Genomic DNA, 24,904 nt, shown 5'->3' on the forward strand with positions numbered 1-24,904 from the left:
CTACTGATGCGTGGAGCCATTCATTGATGGGCGCCAGGTGCTCAGCCCAATAATATGCCTCAATATCTGGCAAGGAGATCCCTCCATTATACTGGTTTCTCTGAAGCGTGTCAAGGGTTATCCTCGGTTGTTGTCCCAGCCACAATAGAGAGCGCAATTCCGTATTTATCGCCTTAAACGTCTGTCTGGGGAGGGGGAAGTACTAATTTTGTAGGGCAGACAGAAAATGAGGCAATGTAATCATTTTAAACATTGCGGCTCGGCCTAATATCGTGAGGGGAAGGGCCTTCCATCTAAGGGCATCATCTGCAAAATTCGTAACCACTCGCTGGATGTTTCTTTGATAGGACAGGCTTCTGTCCGTAGTCAGGTAGCTCCCCAAGTACTTTGTGACCTGGAGGGCCCCAGGGAGAGGGGGCCACGTTTCCTCCTGTTGTGGGCTATACAGGATCGATTTGTCCCAATTTATCGTGTACCCCGAAAAGGAGCCATACCTTCCCAGGAGCCTAAACAGTGCGGGGACCGTAGTGGCCGGTTGAGCAACATATAGCAGAATATCATCCGCGTAGAGCGAGATTTTTTCTTCCTGTGTATCAGTCCGCGATATTTGAAATCCCCGTATTTCCTCTGCTTGCCGGATCTCACAGGCCACTATTTCTATGGTGAGGGCGAATAGTAGTGGAGATAGGGGGCAGCCCTACCGGGTACCCCTCCTAATAGGAAAGTCGTCAGACAGGATCCCGTTCACCTTACCCCGAGCTCTGGGGTCAGTATATAGAAGTCCTACCCATTTCCTAAAGTTAGGGCCAACGCCAAATTTGATCAGAGCTGCCTCCAGGAAGGCCCAGTGTACAGCGTTGAACGCTTTTTCGGCGTCGAGGGAGAGAAACATATGTGGATCCTCAGGTCCCTGTACCTCCATGAGCCAATTGTGGGTCCATCGTAAATTTTGCCTACTTGCCCTGTCTAGCAGGAATCCTGTCTGGTCCTGGTGCACCAGGCCTGAGATTACCAGGCGCAGGCGGAGGGCTAAGATCGTCACCAATAGCTTAGCCTCCACGTTCAGGAGAGAGATTGGTCGATAAGACACGCAGTCCTCTGGGGGTCTGCCTTGTTTATATATAGGTACGATCGTGGCCATCCGAAGATCAAGTCGGAGGATGCCCTCTTGGGCAGCGTCTTTAAACAGTGCTAGCAGGTGGGCCATCAATAAATCGGCCCCTCTTTTAAAAAATTCAGCTGGGAGTCCATTTGGACCTGGGGACTTCCCTGGGCGGAGTCTGGATATTGCCTCTCTCACTTCCGTGGCCGATATGTCGGCATCAGGGGTCTCCTTGTCCTCGTCCGTTAAGATCAAGGTTCAAATAGTAGCCAGGTAAGCCATGATCTCTTCTGATTCACTTAAGTCCCTAGCTTTGTAGAAGTCCCTGAAGTAGGAGGCAAACGTCCGGACAATCTGGGGATCCCCCCTCTGTAGCTGCCCCTGCCCGTCAACCACACCCTCTACCCACCGAGCATCCCTTTCCTTACGGCTTAGCCACGCAAAGAGCTTCCCAGACTTGCCCCCGACGTCGTATAATCTATGTAGGGTCGCTTGTGCCTGTGCTTTGGCTTCGTCCGTTACTAGGGCTTTATAATGCTGTTGGGTATCAGTCAGGCGCCGGAGCACCTGTGGGTCCCCTTCCGACAAATATCGATGCTCCAGGTTCAGTATTTGGGTTTCCAGGGAATTAAGTTCCTCCTGTGCTTTTCGCTTCCCCCACGATATTCGATTTTGTGCCCTATCTCGGAGCACTGTTTTGTAGGCCTCCCACACTACAACGTCCGACTGCACTGATCCCACGTTCTCTGCAAAGTACACTTTCATGTCAGCCCTAAGGCCCTGCATTATCTCATTATTCTGGAGATCCCATGCCGTCAGTCTCCAACCTCCACCGCCGGCCCCGGGCATCCCACCCAACCGAACCAGAAGGGGGGAGTGGTCCGAAATCCCTCTTGCCAGGTATTCGGCCTCGGCCTCGTCATCAGCCCCAAGTGCGTGCCGGGGGAGAAAGATATTGTCCAGTCTCGAGTGTACCTTATGTGCCGCAGAGTAATATGAGAAGCTTCTGGAGTCCGGGTGAAGCCGCCGCCACACGTCTGTCAGGCCCAGTGTAGTCACAACCCTGGCCAGATGCGTAGTCGGGGGCTGTCAGTTTGGTTTCCTGACCGGTCCATGGAGGTGGACATGACGTCATTGAAGTCACCTCCTATGATGTGTAATGTGTCTGGTGTGTCTAACAGGATATCAGCCAAACTGGAGAGGGTCCTGGCCTGGAGTTTCGGAGGGGCATAGATCAAGGCTATTGTGACCCTCTGTCGTCCCCATGTCCCTGATATTCCCACATAAGTCCCCTGGGGGTCCGTCCAGGTCCTGCTAGCAGTAAAAGGGGGGGATTTTTTAATCAAGATAGCAACTCCCCGTGAGCCCGCCGTGTATCCTGCATGTGCCAGTACTTTGTAGACTCCTCTTGGAAGAAACCCACATTTCGTTCCCTTAAGGTGGGTTTCCTAAAGCAGAACGATATCGGGGCGCACCCGTAACATGTGCCGTCACCAACCCTCTTTTGATTTTATCCCCTAGGCCATTTAAGTTCCATGTGAGAACCTTGTAGGGGTCATTTACCTGTCCGTCCTCAAGGGGTCTATGGTCAGTCAAGGAAGCCATGGAGTGGTGTGTTTCGAGTTTATCCCTGACGGTGAGCGTATATACCTGAGTGTCCCTGTGACCAGTGTGCCAACTAAACATGAAATAAAACCTTCCCAACCATAGAACTAGTGCAACCACCTTACCCTTCCCTCCCACCCCACCTCCCCCTCCCTCATGACTCATCCCCGGCAAAATGCTGAGGAGTAGACTTTAGGGCAGGTAGAGGTCTACCGACCTCCCTCACCCAACTCACGCCACAAGTTCCAACTCCTGCAGCAGTGCCAAAACTTCAGAAGAAAAACAGGAAAAGGTAAAGCTAGAGACAAAGAGAGATAATCCAGAAGGACCACGAAGAACGCAGCAACTAGGTTACCTCTAGTCCTCCGTAGAAGTCAACACAGGAAGAGAGAGAGAAGAATAGAGAAAGGGGCAAGTAAAGGAGGAAAGAGAGAAAAGAAGAGGGAATGCGTGTCCAGCATAAATGCTCCGGTATGATAGTCCAGTCCACGGCCAACCTCGCAGGCCCATGTTCACGAGTTGGAATCCGGGGGTCACTCTGGGTTGCCCCTGCCTCTGTCAATGTGTCTTGTTCCGTCGCCAGTATTTCAGGTGCCAGAGGATGCATTGAGGGGCCCACCACCTCCTCCTCCCCAGAGGAAGAGCGCCCGTCTACATGTTCATCTTCGGTATGTGGAAATATGGATTTTTCTGGTCAGTTATGTCCCCTATCTTGGACCCCAACGGTTCTGTGTGCGTGTCACAAGTACATGTATGTTCCCTCCAGTTCCAGTTATGAAGACGCAAATACATATGCGTCCACCGTCAACATGCCCTCTGTCAGATCCGCCATGAACAGGCCGGATATTCCATTCCTAAATATGAAAGGCCACCGGCTTTGTATGGCTCACTTATGCCATTTTACAGTCCAGGCAAGTAGGCCCTGATTCTGTCATCAAAACTCCTTTTCCTTCTGCCTCTGAAAGCTCCAGTCTGAGCCTGCATCTGTGACCATGAACTTTGTCTCATTCTCTGCGCGGCTCACGAAGCCTGACATCAGCCTATTCTCTGCCAAGTACTGTATTTCACCTTCGAATTATCTGCTTCCCCCTCAGCCGATGCATTCCTGCCTAGTAGCTTAAGTAAACATTCTTCCAGTCACCGAGCAAAAGGCCCGGCTTCTCTGCCCTTATGCAAGTAATTCATAGCCCTGTTACCATGGAATATTCCTACCCCCTCGCATTCAGTGTAGACACTTAGACGCTTGTACATGCACGCACAGTCAGTATAGAATAGATTCTGTCCGAGAGTCCTTCTTTTGTGGATAACATAGTTCTTTAAACATAGGATGTTAGATATGATTTGGGATTAGGTTGACTTGACCCCCCAGACTTCTTGTCTCCACATGTAGAGCTAAATGTCAAGTCCCCTTCACCCCCTAGTTACACGTCAATTACACGTCATACTGCTGCGCGCGCATCTAGGCCAAGTATTATCTTATAGATCCACCTATGTATGACATCATAACCAATTATGTTCCTTTTTACTCTTTATTACACCCATTTCTGGTTACGCAGAACAAATTTTCATTTTCCTTATCAATTGTTACGCCTACTGCATTCGCTTCATCGTAATGTATGTACTATAAAAGTTACTTCTTGTCAATAAAGTATGTACTTCACTTCCTGAACCCCCGTGGTGATGGAACTTGGAGCAACCGATTATAATCGATTATTGGAATAAAGCCCATTCCGAAACTCTAATATCACGGATTCTGCCTCTCATTTTACTGAGCTATTTTATAATGTTTCTGTATCAAATTCAGTCCCGGTAAAGGAATTTTATTTACCACATGATGGCGCCCGAACAGGGACACTTTCTCATCTCACGCGCCGGCGGTGAGTTGCAGGCCCGGTCTCCTGCCACAGCTGGACGGACAATAACGCGTACCAGCAGGATTTCCTGTATCTCACTCCGGCCAAGCGGGGGCGACTGAGACTGCGATCAACACCCAGACGAGGCGGTGAGAAGTGCGAAGTATCCCGACCAGAGCCTAGCTGAGAGAGCAAGATCCGAGGTATACAGAGACCCACCAGTTCGAAGTCAAGCCCAGTTTCCGACGAGACGAGTCGAGTCCAGTCCGGTTCAAGTTCAAGTTACCGAGGCCTTCCGTTTCCGAAGCTACCCGGTGAGTACCATTACTGGGGAGGCATTTCTGACGTGCACATAGGTTGTGCCGGTCAAGACGGGTTTGGGTACACAAATCCGGTCTGCACTGTTTCAGCAGTGTATCTGTACTGTTTAGCAGTATATCAAGTATTCCGAAGTATCTAGTTAGTGTCAAGAGTTATGCTTGGTGATTAGTTATGCAGACGATCATCATTGTTGTTTATTTTAAAAGTTAAAAAAAAATGTTTAATGTTTAATGTTTAATGTGTTAAACGTCCTGCATATTGTGGTATGAATGGTTGTTCATTATTGTGCTTTTGTATTAAGTGTGTTCAAGATTAAGTATCGGATCAGTTGTCAATATGCCGCTCTTTTCGAAATTAAGACAGATCACGACTAGAAAAGGGGTTCTCGAAGAAGCCGTCCCTATTCCTCCTAGGGACACTCCAGGGCACTTCATGTATCACAAACATGGCTTAGACGCTATATTATTTCTTGATTTATGGGTAGACTATACCAAGGGATTACCAGAAAGTCAGAGGTGGCCCGCAGCGGGGACCTGGGATGCAGAGTGCATCATGAAAGTCGAGGAAGAGTTATGGAAAAGGAAAGTCAGACAGTCACAGAAGGACGCCGTTGAGTTATGGCGTAAAGAATCTCATAGACGCACAGAAAAAGCACGTAGACAGGAAGAGAAGAGTAAAGAGAGTTCAAACAAAGTTCGAGAAAATCTATTAATTGAGGAAGGTATCAGAGTGAAATCAGAACAAGTAGACAGACAGAGAAATGCCCTTATGAATGGTATGTATCCCCTTCTGGCCGAAGGATTACCTAAGGCTACTCCAGAGATACCGAAAGACTTGCCACCCCCATTATTCCCAATCAAGGTACATCCTAAGGGGCATCCTAGAACCGCAGAAGATGTTTTTCTTTCCTCATATTTAGATGACGCAGCTCCCGAGTATGCTAATTCTGCCCCACATAGGCCGCACACCAGGGAGGTCTCACTGCAGGAGCAGGACTTGGGGATAAAACTAAAGCATTACCAGGTTTACTAGTACAGGTACTGCCACGTTTATTAACTACGAAAAAGGAAGATTGGGGAACGATTTCAGCCTGTAAGCAGAAGCAAGATGAAGACACTAGTGATTACTATGCCCGATTTGAAAAATGTTTTGGTATAAATAGTGGCATAAAAGCCAGTAGCGAATCATACCCGCATCTGTTTGTAACAAAATTAGTAGAAAATGCCCTGCCCCCAGTAAGGAATAGAGTATTAAAATTCGAGAGTACCTGGCAAGGTAACACTCCATCACAAATGTTACAAATGCTACAGTACCATCACAATAGAATTAGAGAGGAACAAGAACATGAACACAGACGCATGAAAGACACGAAAATGAAAATGCTAGTTTCCCAGACAGTTCCAGCGGAAGGACATAAAAAGGGTATGACACATTCCGATTCAGCAGGACCTGTAAAAGGGACATGCAATTATTGTAAAAAGCCAGGTCATTACGTACACGATTGTCCAGTTTTAAAACATAATATCGCCATAGGTAAAACACAAGAAAGATCACGGCCACTCAGACAAGATCAGAATGAACAAGGAGCTATGCAGCATGCCCAGGCCATGCCAGCCGCACAACAGCCAATACAGTTTGTGCCAGCTGCACCACCGTTGCCTGCTGCTGCCACACAGACAACAACACGACAAATGTATCAGACCGCACAGTATGAATATCCTGAGTATCAGCGTTACGCATGAACTAGCCTAGAGAGGGAAGTTGACTTACCCCTTATCGAGATTCCTGTAGATCAAGAAGGACCTTATGTACATAGTGAATTATTAGGTCAAGATAGAAAATTTTTACTCGATACAGGGGCAAGTCGAACAACTATAAAACGTAGTGAAGTTCCAGGGGCACCCCTCTCAGGCTCTCAGAATATTTCCCTTGGTTTTTCAGGAAAACCTATTGTTAATGAAGTGTCACAACCTCTGCCACTTACGATAGGACCTCTGACCCGAACTACAGATTTATTGCTTACTAAATCATGTCCAGAAAATCTGTTAGGAATTAAAACCTTGAAAGCTCTAGGAGCCATAATATGTTGTTCTCCGGAAGGTGTAAGGTTGTTTTTACGTGATTTTAAAGGTCACTATGTGTCTAGAGACATGGATCCCCGACTGCAGACTTTACCTACACGTCTATGGGCACAAGGCCCTACTGATGTTGGTTGCATGAATATTACACCATATCGAGTCACATTAAAGGCAGGAGTGGTGCTACCACGAATGCGACAATACAAGTTACCACCAGATGCTGTAGTGGCTTTACTACAAATCATTGACGAGCTCATTGCCCAAGGAGTAGTTGTGGAAACAGACTCCAATGTATGTAATTCACCGATAATTCCGATTCTTAAACGAACAGATCCAAAGGCCCCGCCAGTATATCGATTGGTTATTGATCTGCGCGAATTAAACAAGTGCATTGTGCCACAATTTCCTGTGGTCCCAGATATCTCATCATTACTGACAGCTATTGATTCCGAAGCAACATTCTTTACTGTAATTGATCTCAAGAATGCCTTTTTCAGCGTCCCAATAGATCCGGAAAGCCAATATTTGTTCGGATTTAGTTTAAATGGACGTAGCTTTAAATTCTCACGCGCACCTCAAGGATTTACAGAAAGCCCCAGCATCTATAGCCAAGCACTGAAAAGAGAACTAGACAGTATCCACATGCCAGTTAACACTGCTCTGCTTCAATACGTCGATGATCTGCTGATCACCGCAAGAAGCGAACCGGAATGTGAAAAAGCATCACTGACAGTTTTAAAATTTCTAGCCGAAAAGGGGCACAAGGTGTCCCCTTCTAAGCTGCAATTCTGTGTCCAGCGAGTTGTTTATCTTGGACACTCGCTGTCCAAGGAGGGAAGGCAGCTTACACCCGACCGCATTCAGTTAATAGCTAACATGCCTATACCCAAGACACAAAAGGAGGTGCGGGCTTTCATAGGCCTCACTTCATATTGTAGGCAGTGGATCCCTCAGTATGCATTTCTAGCAAAACCACTCATTCAGTTAACCACACAGGAGGCAGCCACATCGACTGTTCTCCCTTGGACTCAAGAACATACACAAGCTTTTGAAAGCCTAAAGAAAGCTTTATGTCAAGCACCTGTTTTAGCAACACCATGTTACAGAAAACAGTTTACACTCTTTGTTACAGAACGCGAAGGTACTGCCTTGTCAGTACTCACACAGGATCAAGCAGGAGCACACAAACCATGTGCTTATTTTTCTAGTACATTAGATCCAGTAGCTCAGGCTTTGCCTGCGTGTCTGAAATCAGTGGCAGCGACAGCTTTAGCAATCAGACAAAGCGATGCCATAGTGTTAGGACACCCATTGACAGTTCAAGTACCACACGCAGTAGAGGTTCTTGTAAATAGAACACAAACACAACACTTGACTATAGCGCGACTTACAGGGTACGAACTTACACTGTTTCAGCCACATATAGAAATCAGACGCTGTAACACATTGAATCCTGCCACACTTTTGCCAGTAACCGGAACAGACCCACTAGCTCATGACTGTATTGAAGTTATTACTATAACGACAAAACCCAGACAAGACCTGACAGATGTTCCATTGTCCGATCCAGACCTGACGTTATATGTAGATGGTTCACGTATGAGAACAAGTACAGGAGAGTTAGTGGCCGCTTACGCAGTCACAACAGATACTGAAGTCATTGAAACTAATCGTATAAATACTTTGTCAGCTCAAGCCGCAGAGCTTATCGCTCTGACACAAGCCTGTATTCAAGCCACGAATAAAAAAGTCAACATATACACTGATTCACGTTATGCATTCGGAGTTGTACATGACTTCGGCGTGCTGTGGCGAGAAAGAGGTTATTTAACTTCCCACGGTGCCCACATTCAGCACGGACCCCTCATTCATGCCTTATTAGATGCGATACATCTACCCACTGCAATATCAATTATGAAATGTAAGGCTCATACGAAGATTACTGATATCATTTCCCAAGGCAATGATCTAGCCGACAGAACAGCTAAACAGACGGCTCAAACTCAAACCCCCGACATGACAAAGACAATAGTCCCGACACCGACACATTGTATGACAGTTAAAGATCCTACTCTTGACGTGATTGACATACAGACACATGCTACACCAGACGAAATAAAGAAATGGACTGAATTAGGAGGGATCCAAACGGACCAAGGATGGATGATGAAGGAAAAGTCTGTATGGTTCCTTCCTGATTCAATGGTCCAAGTTATAATTAACACTATACATAGTCCAGCACATCTAGGAGAAAAAGCTATGCTAGACAGCATTCAACACATTTGGTTCAATAAACATTTACGAGCAGCAGCCAAACAAAAGGTCCGTACCTGTATGATCTGTTGCCAGTTTAACCCAGGAAAAAGCGTTCCCGTAGAACAGGGTGGATTTCATCCTCCTAATAATCCTTTTGAAGTACTCCAGATGGACTATATCCAGATGGAACGATGTCGAGGATTCAAATATGTTCTCGTAGTTGTCTGCGCTCTGTCCCGTTGGACAGAGGCGTACCCGGTTTCAGATTACACTGCCCCGACTACTGCCAAACAGTTGGTTCGAGAATTCTTCCCACGATACGGTTTACCACGTGTTGTTCACTCAGATAACGGCCAGCCGTTCTCATCCGAATTAATGAAACACGTTTCACTTCTGTTAGGTTATCAGTGGAAATTCCACTGTGTCCGACACCCCGAGGCAGCAGGTCTCGTAGAAAGACATAATCAGATACTGAAAATCAGATTGTCCAAAATATGCAGAGAGAAAGGTGTCGACTGGATAGTAGCGTTACCAGTTGCACTCTTTTACATGAGAATGGTAGCACACTCTCGAACAGGGCTATCCCCGTATGAGGTGATCTTCGGTAGACCACCAAATATGTGGGGGACGCCCGTACCACGCAAAATAACTGATATTGACTGTAATATGCTGACAGATTACTTGGCTTCCTTGATGTCTGCACTACAATCTTGTCGTTCACAGGTAGCTGCAGCCTTTCCCGACAACACCGAGGTGAAACCCCATGACGTGGTTCCGGGGGACCTGGTCTTTGTGAGGAATTTCGACCGAAAGACCCAGCTGGAGCCCAGGTGGAAAGCACCCAAGTTGGTCCTGCTGACCACAAGGACAGCCGTGAAGATCGAGGGCCGCAAGGGCTGGATTCATTCAAGTCATATCAAGAAATTTCATGGACTATCCTCGGATATAGACATTGTGCCCTGCACTCCCTCACAGACTGATTCAAAACTTCCTTTGCTTGAAAAGACTGAAACCAAACTTTACAAACTAAAGCTTAGGCCCAACAAGTCGAGCAATTTGATTGTTTAAGTCCTCTCCAAGGTGAAGCGGTTGAATTGTCTCTGACATGTATCCCTTGGACCTGAGTAGAGAAAATACCCGGAAAATGTTGAAACGACAGGCGTATTGTAAATCACTGCGTAGCCACTGCATAGTGACATTATTAATTCTGTTTTTATTAAGTCTTTTAATAATTGTTACAAGTATGTTGTTGCACATATATTACCCTATTTCTAGACATGTTTATAATGTTGCTGCTGAACATTCTTTTAGTGACTTACCTCCACATGAATTGTCTTATAGACTTGCGCTGCGCAATAACACTTTCATTAGTATGTTACATCATTCCCATCAGACTAGTAATGCTACTAATTGTTGGGTGTGTGGTCGGCTCCCTCCCTATCAGAATTATGAAGGAGTCCTGCCATTCTTTCCACACCCATTTACACACAATGGCTCCTGTGGAGCATGGTTTAGTTTAATCAATTCCATAGACTCAGACACAGCAGTTTACCAAGATCATTGGGTATGGGGAAACCTGAACCTAGTTTTACTCAAGGTCTGTTACCGCGACAAGGAGGGTCGCCCCAACAGAACAGGAACTGATCTAGAAAATGAAGTATATGGATTAGGTAATTTTACACCTAATCTCATGATTCTAAATGTCGTATCCGAAATTGAACTAGTCTTGCCCACCATGTCAGTATTCCCAGCGAAGGGTGAATTATGTGTAAGAAAAGTTGGTTCCATACATATGGGCCATAGTAAATGCACCACTACAGTAGAATTCAGTGATCAAGGCAAATCTTTATTTAGAGCTTCTCGCCATTCCTACTTTGTATGTGGTCAGACTGCATATATGCGTTTACCTCTAGATTGGGATGGTACCTGCTACATTGCATTCCTTTTGCCACCTGTTTTCCTAGCTCCTCCTGATTATTACAGAAATATTCATTTAGTACACAACAGGGAGCGGAGAGATCTCCCCATTGTCGATTACACTGAGACAGCATGGGACAAGTATGTAGATTTTAATAAAGGCATCTTTCCCTACATAGGTACCGTTACTAATAGTAAGCTGATACGTAGATTAACTAGAACCCTTGAAGCAGTAGTGAATGAGACTATTTCCGCCTTAGGCAATTTAACAGAAGAGCAGTCTGCTATGCGGATTGTTGTGCTTCAAAATCGTCTTGTCCTTGACGTCATCCTGGCTGATAGGGGCGGAGCTTGTAGGGTCATCGGATCAAGCTGCTGCGTATTCATACCAGAAAATTCGCCATCTGTATATAAAGCCATCACTCGCCTTCATAAGATTGTAAGCCAGATACACCAGAACCCAGGGACTTGGACTTGGTCCAGTTGGTTTTGGAATGTGATATCAGCCTGGGGATGGAGAGTTTTATCCTTCCTAGGTATAGGCCTTCTCCTACTATTCAGTTGCTGTCTATGTCTACAATGTGGACCAGCGATCTGTGGTCTGTGTGCCACATCGTGTATTCCACCACCAAGATTTCATTCGTCACGGAAGAAGAAAGAAGAACAAATGATGCTATATGAACAGATCAATGGATTAATGAAGATTGATATCTCTTGAAGGGCAAGTAGGGGACAAGGAGGGAATGTGGAAATATGGATTTTTCTGGTCAGTTATGTCCCCTATCTTGGACCCCAACGGTTCTGTGTGCGTGTCACAAGTACATGTATGTTCCCTCCAGTTCCAGTTATGAAGACGCAAATACATATGCGTCCACCGTCAACATGCCCTCTGTCAGATCCGCCATGAACAGGCCGGATATTCCATTCCTAAATATGAAAGGCCACCGGCTTTGTATGGCTCACTTATGCCATTTTACAGTCCAGGCAAGTAGGCCCTGATTCTGTCATCAAAACTCCTTTTCCTTCTGCCTCTGAAAGCTCCAGTCTGAGCCTGCATCTGTGACCATGAACTTTGTCTCATTCTCTGCGCGGCTCACGAAGCCTGACATCAGCCTATTCTCTGCCAAGTACTGTATTTCACCTTCAAATTATCTGCTTCCCCCTCAGCCGATGCATTCCTGCCTAGTAGCTTAAGTAAACATTCTTCCAGTCACCGAGCAAAAGGCCCGGCTTCTCTGCCCTTATGCAAGTAATTCATAGCCCTGTTACCATGGAATATTCCTACCCCCTCGCATTCAGTGTAGACACTTAGACGCTTGTACATGCACGCACAGTCAGTATAGAATAGATTCTGTCCGAGAGTCCTTCTTTTGTGGATAACATAGTTCTTTAAACATAGGATGTTAGATATGATTTGGGATTAGGTTGACTTGACCCCCCAGACTTCTTGTCTCCACATGTAGAGCTAAATGTCAAGTCCCCTTCACCCCCTAGTTACACGTCAATTACACGTCATACTGCTGCGCGCGCATCTAGGCCAAGTATTATCTTATAGATCCACCTATGTATGACATCATAACCAATTATGTTCCTTTTTACTCTTTATTACACCCATTTCTGGTTACGCAGAACAAATTGTCATTTTCCTTATCAATTGTTACGCCTACTGCATTCGCTTCATCGTAATGTATGTACTATAAAAGTTACTTCTTGTCAATAAAGTATGTACTTCACTTCCTGAACCCCCGTGGTGATGGAACTTGGAGAAACCGATTATAATCGATTATTGGAATAAAGCCCATTCCGAAACTCTAATATCACGGATTCTGCCTCTCATTTTACTGAGCTATTTTATAATGTTTCTGTATCAAATTCAGTCCCGGTAAAGGAATTTTATTTACCACAGGTATCTGGCTGGGGCCATCCAAGGGGGCAGAGCGTGCGAGCGCCTGCCGAGAGTCGAGAGTCTAGTGATCCACCGCTGCGTCGCCTACGCTTGCCCGTGCCCTTCGGGGCATACGGGGTGGCCTCCAGGGTGCGACCCTTTCACAACTGCCGGGGTCTCAGCGATCTTTGTGAGTCCAAAGGCCGATTGCCAGTGCCACCTGAGGGCGCCGCGCCGCGTGTCTGTGTGTCTGGTCGTCCCAGGGTGGGGCGCTCCTCCAGCCACTGCCAGGCCTCCCCCGGCGTCTGGAAGAAGTGGAATTTACCCAAAAACAGCACTTTTAGTTTTGCAGGGAAGAGCAACATATATTGTATCTTGCGCTCTCTTAATTTGGCTTTAATGGAGTCAAAAGTACATCTCTGTTTCTGTACTTCCCTACTATAGTCCGGAAAAATCATTATGAGCGTGTTTTCATGTCGTATTTCCCACAGCTTCCTGGCTTCCCTAAGTATCATATCTCTGTCCAGGAAATTCAGGAAGCGTGCTATCACGGACCGGAGCTGAGCCCCTAAAGGGGGTCGGGCCGTCAGCGCCCTGTGAGCCCTTTCTATGATGAAACAGGAGGAGAATTTTTCTGTCAGGAAGGTGGTCCGTAGCCAAGTGTGAAGGAATTCCGGCATGTTCGTCCCCTCAATTCCTTCTCTAAAGCCTACGAAGCGGAGATTGTTGCGTCTTGCTCTGTTTTCTGCATCGTCCACTGTCCACAGCAAGTCCTTATGAGAGGACTGGAGTTCCTTCACCTCTTTCTGTAGAACTTGTACTGAGTCCTCCGTCTCGCCCAGCCTCCTCTCCATGACCCTGTCTGACAGATTCCTGAGGTCCTGGCGTAGGAGCGCTACCTCTGCTCCCACTGCGCCGATCTGGCCCTCCAGTGCCATCCTGGATGCCTGGATTGCCTGGAGGAGGGTGTCCGTATCTGAGCAGGCGCCCAGGCGCTTCCCCTGGGGAGGGGCGATGACCTTCGCATACTGGTCCATCCTGCCCTGGCGAGGCGGTTTCGGTTCCCTGTCCTTTCCCATATTGAGGTGGCTTGGTCCTGGGTCAGTTGCATCGTTCCCCAGACCGGTGGTCGCAGTCTAGCCAGGGGCAGGGGGGGGCACGCAGGACTGTCTCGCCAGCCGACCCCGAAGTGCACTCTCTGTCCTCAATATGTATGAGGCCCACCTCACAGGTCCGCAAGCAGGCAGCCTCCCAAGGATATAGCATGAAAGGCGGTTCCTCGTGGCAGTCTTTCAGAGCTGGATTGAGCTCATACAGCCCCAGATGGATCCGCGTCTCCCAGTTGCTCAGACACAGCCTCTCCTACCTCCAGTACTAGCCAGGGCCCTCAGTACTTCAGCTGCCCCCTCCGCTAGGCCCCCTCTGTAATCAAAGAAACCAGGGGCTCGGTCACTCTCCAGCCGTCCCCTTAGTCTCCAGGGGTAGTAATAAAGCACAAACATTGAGCAGTAGACGGGGGCGAGCCCGGCGTGCCAGCCCACCACCAGGCCTCACCGCAGCATCTCGGGGGCCCGGTCTTCGGACGCAGTCTCCCTCCTATTCTAGCCGGATCTTCCCTTGCGCGGATCTCTGCACCCACCGCAAATTGTCACACCAGCTACTCACGTTCCCACAGCTCCGGAGCCAAGTCGCTTCACTGCGCTCTGCTAGGCAGCGGATCCGCCCGCACCTCGTGTAGGCCGTCCCGCTCACCGATGCTCCCCACGCCACCTCAACATCCAGGCCTGTCTCTGTGTTTCGGATCCCGGCCGCAGCAGCACCTTTCAATCCCGGAGGGGAGGGGGACCCTGTTCCCAGGCCCTCGATGTCTCATCAGTTCCAGCCGTGCCCCCAGGGATACCGGTCTGCTCCGGCAGCTTCGGATGGGGTTGGGGGTGGGGCCCAGCCCACCCCGACAGCTTTGTCTCCCACAGTTCTTCAGCCAACGGTCCAGGCACCCAAGTCCCGTCCCCCTCTCCGTAGCACCCCCGCGACGCCAACTTGGGGTTCCCCCTCAGCGCATGGCAAGTCAGGGTATCGGGCGACTGGAGGTGCCAATCCAGTGTTGCAGCCCACTGCCAGGCCCCACCCCAATACTCTGGGGACCCAGACTCCAGGCACCGTCTCCCACTTCCTCCGGCCGGATCCTCCCTCGCGCGGGTCTCTCCACCCACAGCCAAGTGTCTCTCCGCTCACTCACGCTCCTCCAGCCTCAGAACCAAGTCGCTGCACTCCGCTCTGCTAGTCAGCGAATCTACCCGCACCGCAGGTAAGCCCCCCACTCACCGATGCTCCTCGCGCCGCCTCAGCAACCAGGCCTGTCGCTGTGCCCCGGATCTCGGCCACAACAGCACCATGCAGCCCCGGTGGGGGAGGGGGCCCCGTTCCCAGGCTCCTGGTTTCTCGTCAGCCCCAGCAGCATTGAATGGTACTCGGGAGGGGGGGGCAGCTCACCGCAGCACCGTTCGTCCTCCACAGCTCCGCAGACCTCGATCCAGGCACCCGAGGCCACGCCTCCTTTCCTCAGCTCCTCCGCGGCGCCATCTTGGGTCTCCCTCTCAGTGGCAGGGCAGGTCCGTGAGCTCACCCAGAGAATTATGCACCCCGTTTTCCAATGTCGGGCATCACCCAAGCATGTCCGCGGGTAATGAAAGTGGTCTCCGGGTCTGTGGGTCACCGGAATCAGTGTCGGATTAGGCTTTCAAAACCAAAGGAAATGATGGACGGAGTGTTGAACATTGCAAACACTCACCCCCAGTCAACTGATCTGGGTTTAATCCATCACCGTTCTTTAGCCCACTCTGCCACCCCAGTTCAGACATGGCCATATGCAAATCAGTCTGACCCTGTGCCTCATGGGAACAGTTCAGCCCGAACTGCCAAGCCATGTCTTCCCTGGACCGGAAACAAGCTTCCTAGGACCGGTTTCTGGCATTTCAGCCGTCTTCAGCCAGGCTTGCTTGAATCCAGTGGCAAAGTGAGCAAGGGACTCACGTCTGAGCATACCCTGCCAACTTATGGCGAACAAAGCAAAACCAAAGGAAATGATGGACGGAGTGTTGAACATTGCAAACACTCACCCCCAGTCAACTGATCTGGGTTTAATCCATCACCGTTCTTTAGCCCACTCTGCCACCCCAGTTCAGACATGGCCATATGCAAATCAGTCTGACCCTGTGCCTCATGGGAACAGTTCAGCCCGAACTGCCAAGCCATGTCTTCCCTGGACCAGCCAGAGCTCGGCGAAAGCACAACTCACTCGGCCATGCTGCTGGCCACGCCCCCCATACTACCACCATTGTTGACCTGGGAACAGCCTTCTGCTCACCCAGGAACGCCTGCTTTGGAGGACAATAATCTTTTACCTTTAGTCTGTTGCTGTAGGAACTCGTTCCCTGACTTTGTCTAGCCGGAGTACATGTCTTTCATCACTTTCAGTAGCATTTGCCTTTCTACGCCCATTCAGTCCAGATTTTCTATGCTGCAGGGCTGCACTGTGACCCTCAGCTTCTCTCTGCCACAGGGCTGCACTGTGACCCTCTGCCCCTGTTCACAGGCTATATCCGAACTGCAAAATGTGGTTCCACCTGTACATGCACTCTTCTGCACGATTCTTCATCTCCCACACACGGTTCAATCCTGCTGTCCTGTTCTGCACTGCCACCCCCTGCAGCGGGTGCTCCTTTCTGCCTTTCACCTGCGCTTTTCAGCCATTCTTGGTGCAAAAGAAGTGTGCACCCTGGCACCGGCATTCCTGCACAGTGGTCCTAGCTAATTGCAGGCCATCATGACTCCTCTCTGGCCTCTCCCACTGGCTCATGTCTGCTTACCAGCATGAGCGACTCACCTGCCTTCTAATTTGCCCCCCAGGCTCCTTGTAAACCTCCTTGGGGTGACTGGCTCCTCAAACTCCAGTGAGCACCTAATATAGTGCTTATCACAACCCCACCCCTACTCCCCACAGGTAGGCCTTCTCATTATCACGTCACTTGGCGCACAGCCATCGTGCTGTGAAGTGTCTGTTGGTACACCCTAAAAAAATGCAGAATAGTCCGGTTTAACAATTGCATTACTTTTTAAGCGACATTTTCATCTTGAATGTCCTTAACTTCCTATTTTCTTATGGTCCACATAACGTTTGAATAGAATAACTTGTGCATTTTAAACAATAATGTTTGATTCATTTTAGAAAAACTGAATTACCTAACAGAGATTTTGGCTTAAGTGAGTAGTTCATTGTTCTCGCAATGAAACAAGTTGAGCTGTAGAAGGCCTATAGGAACCAAGCCTGATGTTTCCAGAATCTAACTACGCAAGACTGTCCGTAGCTAACCTTGTGATAAAAAGTATAAGCCTTATGTATTTCCATTGGAATGGAGTAGCTTAACCTGCTTAAAGGAGAACCTTGTTACCATATTGGTCCTTGAAAAAAAGATCCTGTTACAACGCTCTTGACATGTTTTCTTGAGTTTTATATTAGTGCATGTTCCTAGGTAGTCTCACATGTGATTCTTTGGAGGATTTCCTTTTGCCTGGACCCTTGATGTTGAGGCTACTGCTGCTACTGTTTTCTCTCGCTGCCTTACTTTGCTATTTGATTTGACAGGTTGGTACTGCAATTGGATGCTGATCTAATTGGATTTATTGAGACTCGGCTGAGTCTTATGAACTGCTCTTTATGGGAAGTTATGCTACTTTAATTTGGCTTTGAAGCTTTATTCTTCTTTGATTTCACTCTTTTCCTTGAATTCAAACTCTTCATGGGTTCTTGAAATCTAAAGCCCTGAACTATAGAACAGGGAAATTATTCCTTTATGAATCGTACTTAATGCGAACTATATTTTGATACTTTATTCTAACCATTTTTCTTTGATGAGATTTCAGTAAATGTATTCGATGTTGGACTGAAATAAAGACAAAATAAATAAAAGACCTTTACTAGTCTGTTAATGAGAAATAAACCTTTGAAAATACAATCCTCATCACTGACGAGCTTAACTGTTAATTAAATTTGAGATTGAGATGTCTGTTGAGCTCCTTGACTCCTAATACAACATTGCAAGGTCCATCACTGAGAAGAAGGAGGATTTAGCGCAGAAAACAGGGCTTATCACTACAAGATGGTAAATTGTTGCTGCTACTAAAAATTCTAGAGCCCAGGCCGTACTATCAGGAGGATTAAGGGGCATATTATCAAGCCAGGCGATAAAATTATCGCCGCTTTAGCGGCAGAAAATTGCAGCTAAAACGGCGATAATGGGCTTGATAATAGGCTCTATGGAATTCCAATTGAAGCCCATGTTAGATGTGAAGGACGTCTAACATGGGCTTCAATTGGAATTCCATAGAGCATATTATCAAGGCCATTATCGCAGCTTTAGCTGCAGTTTTCTGCCTCTAAAGCGGCGATAATTTTATCGCCTGGCTTGATAATATACTCCCCTTTGTGATTTGCCCAGAATCACCTGAGATCCTGATCGTAAAATGCCTTCCCGGGGCACCTCTCCTGGGAATCAGGCGAGTAAATTGTTTGTTGAGGCTCTTTTAGAAATATTTTGTTTTATTGACAGTTAAAGCACATGCTTCCCTTTTGGTTTAAACTTCAGAATGAACATTTCACTCCTTGCACACAGCCAGGCTACTTATTTTTTGGGCACCATGTGCACGAAATGGCCAACACCAGTTCACTTCTCAAAGTTCTTTCGTGTGCTCATACTTCATTGTGTGAAGCAGCACCGCCCCCTTGTGGTAGTAAAATATTTATCAAATGACAGAAGGTTGTTACCAGGTCCCATCGTATGACAGACACTTAACCTACTACGTTGACAACAAGAGGCATAATGGGCACAGATTTCTAGCTAGTCATCACCTAAATTAATCTGTGCGCGCAATATGCCTCGACATCATATTGATGTTTGCTCGGGTAAATTAGAATGCTATTCACTCATACTTCTCTTTTTCACCGGCTGCTGTCCGTGCTTCATGTAACCCTGTGTATGCAGGTAGTGTCCACTGTTTAATGCAAGGCTGTTAAGTGCCTGCCGGCTGCAAGTGCACTAAATAAGAAAAAAAGAAGAAACGACACCACTACCAAGGCCACCATAAAAGGACACACCACAATAATAATGTTTAAACAGGCTTTTTCTTATTCTTTTTTAAAAAATACTAAAATTTTAAGGGGGCAGTGTGTTTTGTCCTGAGGCACCTATTGACATTATGTGACAGAATCCTGAATTAGGCAAAATAGCAGGGTACCAATTGTAGAATCACGCGTCTTTGTAAAACAGTTCCCTCAAGAGTCTGGTGTTTACAATAAAGATTACTTTTTCCGCTGCGCTTTGTCTTCCGAACACCCTCGCTTTGCACTTGTGCTGTGGAGTTCAGTTGTCTTGTCTTGCAAAGTAAAGAAATCCCTAACTCCAGAGAGGTGTTTTCTACAGTTGTAAAACCTGTTTCGAGCTCATTCATGGGTCGCCTATGGCTGACTACGCCCAGGGAGGGGTTAATCTGCCAGAAACAACACTCAGCGTAAAGTACTCCGAACAAAAGAAGAGATTAACTGAGCAGGAGAGACCGGGCCAGAGGAGGGGACACCGAGTCAGCAGCCTGCACAAGAAGGCCGGTCCGGCGGGGGAGGAAGAGGGGAGGCGGGACATCCGGTTGTATACATCGAAAGCACAAGGATGTGCTCAGTACTCGTAGTAGATTCATGTGGACAGGAATATAAAAATAGGGCGTGCTGTATGTTTATGGAACGGTGTTGGCATACAGTCACAAGGACAGTGGCGTTCTACAGGTGTCTCCGCTCCTTAGATTCAGAAATCGTGCCTCATATTGGTCAGATGTTAATAACAAAATGTATACAAGTGAGCCACAGTTTCCCAAAATTACAATTTATAATTTAAGGAATTGTGATGGTAAGCAAATGCTCGGCATAATATTATGTTTTGTCCTTCTTGCATTATAGCTGAGCAACTCAGTTAATGCACTCAAAGAAAACGCTCATCCTAGTTCTAAATATTGTTTTCCAAATGAAAAAAGTAGCGCGAACGATTCGAACTGTGGGCGAACATCTTTAGAAACGTTATGATTTTAGCTGTTATAGGCGAGTTAGTGATGTGCCAATGTTATTGTTGTTATTATTACTGTTGTTAGTCTGTGGTTCCTTGAGTATTTACTATTCACACCTTGGTGTATTACTATTATTATTAAAATCAACTGCGCCTTGTACCGACCATTCAATTTGTGGTTTCAGTTTCTCTTTTCGATTTTCTGTTGCTCTGGGATTGTTTAAACGGTTATCAACGAGTTGTGTTTTCGTTGATATGATTTCTTTTCTAGGATTCGTTTTTTTATTTCTGGGACAAGTTAACCGTAACAAATTGATATCAGTTATCGCAAAATTCAAACCTTTTAGCACTTAAACAAGCATAAACCGCGCACTCGGTCAATTGGTAGTTGTCTAAATAGATATGCTCTTTTAAGTGAGGCTTTAGTTATGTTAATAACCAGCAGAAGTGAGCTGGGCTAAAGGAAGGAGGTAGGGTGAGGTTGGTTCGTGCTTGAAATATGACTTAAAACCCTATTTGTGTGTGTATGCAGCAGTATTAGTTTGAGCCTCGACTTTGAGCACGAGTAACAATCCCAGCTGAGTTGGGCTGCAATACTCCATAGCAGCCACTAGAGAGAGCCCTTGCCCTGCGTGTTTCAGAGGCACTCGTAAAAGCAGCGGTTGTGCCAGGGGAGGGGACCGGACGCCTCGGGAAAAGGAAAGCCTGTCTGCACGCAGGCGGGATGGATAATGACAACCAGTTCCCGCTTTTCGGGAGGGTTTCTGCGCTGCTCCTAAGCCCCTTCATCGGCTAAAAAGGCCTGCGGCCGCGGGATACAACTGATTGTATGTAAAGTGCATGCTAAGTGAGTGCCTAAGCCCATGAGCCATTATCTACTCGGAGCGTCCTCTCGGAGATCAGTGTCATTTTAATGGAGCTGCGGGAAGTGCCCCCGCCCCGCGCGCGGCCGCGGTTCCCTCACGGCTCCTCCAGGCCCCGGCTCACACTCTGTCTGGAAGCTGCAACCTTCTGGGCCCGGGTCCACTGGGCCCATTTCAAATGGTCGGGAACGCAGACAGCCCCAGGTCTGGGGTGGGGTTAGGCTGTGCTAGCAGTAGCAGTGGACACATCAAAACAAAAACATAAAATAAAAGTGAAACATATAAATATAGTTTGAGTCCACTCCTCGCTCGTCCCTAGGCGAAGCCAAAGGTGCCCCATAGGCAGCGAGAAATTCTCATGCCATGTATGAAAGTCGAATTTACAAAACATGTTGCCGATTTTCTGTCGGCCTTAGAAACACTCCACCACAACTGCATTAGGTTTGTGTGCACATTTGTAGTTTTTTATCGTTTGCAGTAGCGCTGCGGGATCTCGAGCGGTTTTCATATTTTCATCCTTCGAAGCAGGTGACTTTTTTGTACCAGCTCCTCCGACCTACTCCCACGGGCCCGAAGGAGCATTTCTTACTCCTGTTTGCAAGGGCGCGCCTACAGATGACGCACAAAGTTGTGCACACCCGCATTAATTCTATACTACTAATAATAGCGAATTCTTACTAGGTAGCGCTTCGGACTATAGTCTATCTTTTTCTTCTAAGCGCTGTAAATAGCAAGTGGTAGTAATAGCCAGTGATATGGTACTCAGTGCACTCACCTCAGAAGGGTCGGAGACTCAGTTGGTTTTGTCGAGATTCAAACTTGGGATCGGAATAGCACAGCAGTTGCTGGCGGCGAGCGTTTCACTCGTCGAGCCCTATTGCCATTATACGTACCCAGTAAATAATTAGAACACGACTCACATCTGCTACTTGGGGATATCTCGATTATGTTTCTTCACAGTCCTATTTAAATGAGATTTCTTTATAATGCGGCGGGTGGAGTGGTGGGGGAGGGGTGGATGGGGGGGCGTAGGGTTTGTGCCACGTGTTTTTGTGGTGTCTTTTGCCAGCCCCCCCCCTTCCCCCCATCTTCCTTTAATTATGGCAATATATGGAAGTCCCTACTCACGATCCTCAATATTTCACCCATCGGGTACACTCTGAACACTTGACCTTTCACCACAGGAAGGATAAAATGTGTGTGCCCCAGCTTTACAAATTAGGATATATTAGCAGCTCTGCCTGACCTCGGTCGTCCTGTCAGAGACGCGTCTTCAGGATTACAGTAACTGTTGATATGTGCGCCTTGAGAATGAGTGGCGGCGCCACACGGTTTGTTTGAATGCAAAAATAACACACGGTGGCACCAACAATAGTGACGTCTGCTAGAGCAGCTCCTTCCACCAACACAAAGATATTATTGAGTGAAGGAGACACCGATTGTAGTAGGACCCTACAGACGTCACAGCAAAAACCTGTTGGAACTTCTTAGTAAAGTCGCCATCTTCCTGCACACCAATCACCACAAGAGTGACAGGCAGGGCAGCTCGCGACACAGGAAGAACAGCACAGGCCTCGCCCCAGGTAAGATAGCCAGCAGCTCACACCCCAAAGCACAGCTCACACACGCCACCGCCCGGTTATGACGGCCGACACAGCTCACACAGACAGCCCAGTGCGACAACCAGCACAGCTCACACCCACGTGCGACAACCAGCACAGCTCACACCCCACAGCCCGGTGCGACAACCAGCACAGCTCACACCAACAGCCCGGCTACGACAGCCGACACAGCTGAAACCTCCATCCCGGTGCGAAAACTAGCACAACTCAACCCAGATGCCAGTCTTGATGCCACCTTGTGCTTCTTTCTTTCGTCACACTACACGCCCTTTCTCCTTATCTCACTCGTGTGGGTTCTTTTTTTCACCCCTGCTTCTCCCATTGTCACTATTGTCCTATCCCGTTCTTCACCCTCTTTTGCTTCTCTAGTTTTGGGGGAAAAATCTGAGGATTAAAAATACATTTCTGTTTCTACCTGCAATCACAGGCACAACCCAAGCCGACCGAACGAAGTATGACATAAAAGGAAGGTGTGCCAGCCTCTCCATGCTGTTTCTCACGTGCCAACCAGTGCTTAATTTGAGCCGGTGGTTTACTATGCTCAGCACCGGCACTTAAATGTCAACACCGGCACTTATGACAGCTGCCACATGGTGGCGCTGTTTGTGTAATTTAAAAATGAACACAAACAGCTGTTTACTAATTCAATATACATTGTAAACAACTAATACTTAACTCCCAAGCCATACTTGTAGCTTCAGGGCCTTGAACAGTCTGAATTGTCACACTTGTAGCAGTGTGATCACTAGTACTTGTGTAAGTACTGCCATTGCCAGCGCTGACAGTGACAATGTGTGGTGCAAGCTGCAGTGGCCTCCTGAGGAGGACCCTGGCACTTATAATTTTTACAAATTCAGCACTGGTACCAATGACGCAGACTGCAGTAGGACACTACATACTTCACAGAAAAAAACCTGTTAAGTCACCGCCTGTCTGCACACCAATCGCCTCAGGTGTGTCAATGCAGCTCGCGCCCCACGCATATGTTCATGAGGTGTTTAAATAGTTTTAACAACGTTTTCGTGGCACCTAATGGGTCCCAGATATCATTAAACACCTGAAATTGATCGTTAAGCTTGTAGATCAGCCTCTCATGTGCTGACCATCAAAACCATTGAGTCCATCCAGTCCTTATGTGTGGGTAATGTAGTCAGCGTTTATATTCTAAGACACAGTTTTGCTACCATCAAAGCGGAATTGGTCCATCTTTGTTTATGGTTATTCATTCCTGCGATACCCTGGGTATCATGTAGTACCGCTAATGCTGGGGAAGGATTGATGGTCAATAGTGTTCCCAATAATAGTATGCCACATTTGTCACCAGTAGGACTGTATTGTAGGGCTCTGCCAAAGAATGGGAAGTATATTGTAGCAGTCTTGTTAAAGCATTCATCTCTCTCTATGCTTGTTCGTTTTAGAACTTAGTATGTCATTGCTACTGTGATAGAATGTTTTGTTTTGAACTGGAAGGGACGGTTGTTTGAGTGTCCCTGGAAGTTGTGGAGACAGACAGTCATTAAACCAGTTGATCTCACACTTACCTGCCTCAGTGTGATTACTTGATATATCCCTCTCCATCTGTCCACTATGCCAGCAACATGAAGAGGCAGACATTGTGGCCCTGTAAAAGTTGTACGTGGTTCAGTGCAAGTCCTATAGAATCTTGAAAAAGATAATTTTTAGCTATGCTTCCCTAGGACCTTTGTTAGGTGATCTAATAAAATCTAGTCAGTTTTTCTCAATATATGTTCTTTGCAGTCTTGCTTGCCACTTTCTCCTAAGTAAACATTCCATCCGTCAGGAGGGGAGTTCTGCTATCATACTCTCATACAGGCTTGAGATCAAATTTTTTCGTAGGCAGGTAGTGGAGAGAGCATTTGATCAAAATATTCCAGCCGCAACTTGGCTGAAAAGCAGCGCCTTAATTGTGAACAGTTTCAGAATTGACAAATATGCAAGGGAAAATCTGTTGCGAGATCTACAAAGGATTTGAGAGCACCTTCTGATCAGTTGAGGCCGGCAACACTAAAATATGGAGGGGCACGGTGCCCAAAAAACTCACCATACATGTTGCACTTGCTGGCATGAGGGATCTGGTTGCGGTCCCTCTTTTCATCCCGGCGGTGACTCGGGGCAGAAAGGGAAGGACTTCCTCCCTTGTGCAATGTGAAGCTCCAGGATTGGTTGTAGCAGGCTAACCCAGCACTCTTTTCGAGGCTGGGGGGCCTGTGGCTGCAATCCCGCAGCTGTTTCTCAGCCCTGGGATTGCTAGCTCTGAAGTGCGCATGTCAGA

Source organism: Triturus cristatus, chromosome 2_1 (assembly GCF_964204655.1).
Source record: "Triturus cristatus chromosome 2_1, aTriCri1.1, whole genome shotgun sequence".
Lineage (NCBI taxonomy): Eukaryota > Metazoa > Chordata > Amphibia > Caudata > Salamandridae > Triturus > Triturus cristatus.